General features: G+C 38.6%; 1 pseudogene; it reads right to left on the bottom strand.

Annotated features, from left to right (window-relative positions):
* Window positions 1–2,984: 2,984 nt before the first annotated feature.
* Window positions 2,985–3,849, bottom strand: LOC102834101 (annotated as a pseudogene).
* Between the last annotated feature and the right edge of the window lie 1,187 nt (window positions 3,850–5,036).

Below are 5,036 nucleotides of genomic sequence, written 5' to 3' on the forward strand. Positions count from 1 at the left end.
CTATGTACATAAACCCATACAACTTTGTTTATTGATCTTTTTAAATTAAAAAAAATAAGAGTTAATAAATAGAATTATGAATACCCAAATTATATTTTTCCCACATTCCATTCTCCTAGCCAGATTTTTTTTTTTTAATTCAAGCATTTAAATTTGTATAACTACAAATATTATGTTTAGGTATTTATGCATACACACATATTTAACTGGGAGCATAATATATAGTCTTGTTGTTGTTGTCAAGTGCCCTCAAGTCAGTTCTGACTTATAACAACCCTGTATAGAGTTTTCCAGGAGCAATTGGTGGGTTTGAACCATTCATTGATCTTAAGACTCCACCTATATTCTTTTTTTTTTTTTAATTAATTTTTTTTTTCACAACAACTGGTTTGGATTTTTTAATTTTATGGTTTAAATTGTGTAAAATACATTTTGTCTTTATTTGCTGTTCAACACAGTCAAACATACAAACAAGGAGCCTTGGTGGTACTATGGGTTAGGCATTGGACTGCTAACTGAAAGGTTGGAAAATCAAACCCACCAGCTGCTCCAAGGGAGAACGATGAGATCAAAGACGGCATTACCCAGGGACAAACATCAGAAGGATTAGGAAAGAAAGAGGAATGGAAACAGGAAACACAGGAAGAAATGGGATAAATGATTGTTACATTGTGGGGATTGCAATCAATGACACAAAACAAAATGTGTATAAATTGATTTGCTCTGTACATCTTTACCAAATTCACAAAAAATTAACAACTACTGTTATTAAAATTTCAAATCATCTTCTAGATATAGCATTTATTTATGTATTTATTTTTCAACTTTTTATTGTGAATTGAGTAAAGGTAAACAGACAAGATCATCAGCTTTAATTTCAACCAATCATACATTTTCTTTCATTTCAATGATTACACTCCCCTCCCTTTAACAACAGTTGCTCTGCTTTATCCTGTTGCCTCCCTTTCATCTTATTTTTCACAATTGAACAAAGCAAAATTATTTGTTGTACACATACAATATAAAATATATCTCTATATCTCTATCTATCTATCTATCTATCTATCTATCTATCTATCTATCTATCTATCATCTATTCATTTAAATGTCCAAAGGGCACATTTTGCAAGCCAGCCTCCTGGCAACAGGCACACAGCCTTTCTAAGTTCATGGGCCTAGAGTCCTCAGCTGCTCTATCTCCCAAGCCATCGTCTCTGCCAGTGTCTCTGCTATCATCAGTTTTCTGGGTAGGATCTCATGCTCCACTCATGCTCTTCTTTCTTGATGGACCTGGGGTCCTCTGTTCCTGAAGTGAAAGTTTGACTATTCCCTGTTTTTAGTTACACATCTTCTACAATTACAGTTTTGACGATCGTGATTAATCCTGGTAATAATTTCTCATAATTAAATCATAAAATCCTATCCCCATCCTCCCCCATTCACTTTCATCAGATCCATCTGGGAAAGAGGAAAACTATTCAGTGGGGATTCTACCTTACCTCATTCTGAAAGTATGTTCACTCATGAAAGCTTGTGAGCCAGCTACTTTATGTCTTTATAGTTACCCATTTTTCATAGTCAATATCTAAACTGCCTTCCCCTATCAAGTCAGTGCACTGAGGAAACACGCTTGATCGTTGGTATGTAAAATCCTTCCATTTCCGTTGGAATTTTGAGTAACTGCATCCGTAAACAAAGGTCCAGTTCATCAAATTGTAGCAATTTACGGTTGCTCACAGCATCAAACTTCTTTATCTTCATCTGATCGAATTCTGGTCAGCTAGGTCTAATGGGTACTGTTTGAAGGTTTGGGAATTCACACACTCCTCACCATGCTTCAAATCAGCTGGCCGCTTCACTCTCAGTAATAGCCCCCAGTGCTAGGTCAGTGTCCATGAGCTTGGGAGTTCATTGTTGTTGTTATTAGGTGCCATCGAGTCAGTAACAACTCAAAGCTACCCTATGCTTCCTAAACTTCAGACCAGCCAGCCCTTCCTCTTGTTTCTTTTATCTCAAGGTCAACGGGTGTCAATGGAACATGACCAGACTCAGCCCATGTCTTCATTGTTGCATTTTCCCCACTTCCACTCACAAGTAGACCAGGGTGGTCACCAGTGAGTAAACTAGGCTGCTTGTGGATTCTCTTTGAGTTTCAGTCTTAAAAGGGGTTTTTCCTTGATGCGTATCCTTTGATTTCTTGACTACAGCTTCCATAAGTGTTGATTGTGAATCCTAGCAAAATTAAGTCTTTGACAACTTCAATCTTAGTTTATCATGATGTTATTTATTGGTCCAGTTGTGAGGATTTTTGTTTTCTTTACAATGAGGTGCAGCAATCCATACTGAAATTTGTAGTCTTTGATCTTCATCTGTAAATACTTCAAGTCCTCTTGTTTCGAGGAAGCAAGGTTGTGTCATCTGCATATCACAGGTTGCTGATGAGTCTCCCTCCAATTCTGATGCCATGTTCTTCATATAATCCAGTTTCTTGGTTAATTTTCTCAGCATACAGACTGAATAAGTATGGTAAAAGGATGCAACCATTTAGTATCCCCTTGTTCTGTTCAAACAACTGCCTCTTGGTCTATGTACAGGCTCCTTGTAATCATAAGGAAGTATTCTGAATTCCCATTCTTTACAATGTTATCCAGAGTTTATTACACACACAGTCAAATGCATTTGCATAATCAATAAACCACAATGAAACGTCTTTTTGGTATTAGTGCTCTGTTTCCAGCCAAGCTCCATCTAACATCAACAATGATATCCCTCATTCCTAAATTTCTGGCAGCTCTCTGTTGATATAATGCTGCAAGCATTTTTGAAATATCTTCAGCAACATTTCACTTGCATGTGATATTGTTCGATGATTCCCACATGGCAACCCCATGTGTTTCAGAGTAGAACTATGCTGCATAGGGTTTTCAATGACTGAGATATTCTGGAAGGAGCTCAACAGGCCTTTCTACTAATTTCCCTGTGATCTAGTTGAGAATCTTCCACTGCTCGTAGGGCACACCCAGTGCCTCAGCCATCTGGATCATCCTCTTCATGTGGCTTGTCCACACATTCAGGTCCTTGATGTTCTGATCACTGATAAACTAGACTAGACTCTTGGCAAACTCTCTGCCCTGAGGGAATAGTCCTGTCTCCACCGATGCTGCCCTTGAGGTTGAGCTCGCTCTCCCGGTGCCAGCAGAGGTAGATGAAGCGAGGGGTCACATGGATGTTCATGAGGTAAAAGACTATGCGGCTCTGGATGTGGTCAGCCACACGGTTCACCACATAGTTCTGCCCCACGTCCATGATCTTGATGTAGTACAGATCCCTGTCCAGGTCCTCATCCAGCGACTCAAAGAAGCTCTCATAGCACTCCATGTGCCTCAGAAAATCCTCTGTGGCCTCATCACTGTCACGGTCGACACAGTCAGGACTGCCCAGCATCACTTGCACAGTGTTGGCAGTTATGACTTCAGGATCCACACAGGACTCGACAAAAAAACATCTTATAGCCATTCTGTTCCCCCAAATTAAAGATGGTCTGTCTGAGTTCTCCGGTGGTATTTTGTTACATCAAAACCCGCCACATGTCCCTCCTCCTCACTAAGGAATCAGCTGACGTCTCAGAGGGCTGCAAGGGCACACTGCTTCCTAATTCTCTTCATTTTCTGGGAGGAAAAATTTTTTAAATTTGTTAGTCTTGACCATGCCTCAATGGTACTGGCCAATGTTGAATTCACGTGTGGGCACACCAATCCAGTTCATGTAGCAAGTCAGCTTCTTGGAAATGTAGGTCTTGCCCCGGGAAGGCAGGTCCACCATGACATCGCATGTGGGGCAGTTGGTCATGCCAACAACAGCCCCTTGGATACCCTATACAGGGTAGATATGGTGGACTTGACCTCCACCTGTATTCTTAGCCACCACAAAGTATAAAACACTACACTATATTTAAACCTTTTTTCGCTGTATACCATTGAGTAGATTCCAAATTATAGCTACCCTGGAAAGGGTTTTCTAAGAGTGGCTGGTGGGTTTGAATTGACAACTTTGCGTTAGAAGTCCAGTGCTAATCCTATAGTACCACACCAGGACTCAATATTTAATGCCATTAGTAGCTATTTAAAGAGTTTTTCAAAGCATCTTCTCTTGGTCACAAACAATGCTGCAAAGAATATTATTGTGAATATATCTTAGTGTCCCTATCTGACTATTTCTCAATGGCAGATTATCCAAAGTGGGATACTTTGGTCAAAGACTTTACATTTTAACACTTTAATGTTGCAAGATATTGTCTTAGAAACAATAAAACAATTTTGTATTTCACATTTAAATAACAATGAAAGGAAGTATATGTTTTCTTATATTTTAATAGAAAATGCATATTTTCTCAACTTTTAAAACATTTTACCAATCATGTAGGCAAAACATGGCTTCTCATGGATATTTTAACTTTCATTTCTCTAACTTGTAGCATATTACTCTGCAGGGAGAAATGGCAGGCACTTATTTTGAGTTCCAGTAATGCTGGGTTATTTTTCTTTCTCCCCTAGGCCATATTTATTTGTACAGTATCATTTGAATATGGATTTTGATTCTCCTCTGACACCTAAGAAACATATTTTCCAGCTCCCTCTTTGGATCATTTCCTCCTTTCTATTTTTATGTTTATCTGTCTTGATAAAGTATGTGGAAAGGTCTTCCTCAAGCCTGCTTGTCTTCACTTCAAGAAGTTAGCTTGCTTAACATAAACAGCTGCAGGCAAGAACATAAACTGAGGACACTCCCAGAAAGGCCAAAGGAAAGATCACCTTGTTTTGTATTCCTATTGCTTTTAGTTAGTCTCCTAAATTTGCTACATTGTTGTAAAGCAGTTTTCTGATTTATATTAAGATGGTGCTTTTGAAACTTCCACCAGATTGCTATTTTAAGCAAAAAAGAGGGAACTGGCAAATAATAGTTTTTCTTATATCAGATTTAGGAATAAAATCGAAGTTCTAAGAACATAATATTGCTCTGTAGGCTAAGTACTGGAC

The sequence above is a fragment of the Chrysochloris asiatica genome, unplaced genomic scaffold (genome assembly GCF_000296735.1).
Source record: "Chrysochloris asiatica unplaced genomic scaffold, ChrAsi1.0 scaffold00170, whole genome shotgun sequence".
In the NCBI taxonomy this organism is placed as follows: Eukaryota; Metazoa; Chordata; class Mammalia; order Afrosoricida; family Chrysochloridae; genus Chrysochloris; species Chrysochloris asiatica.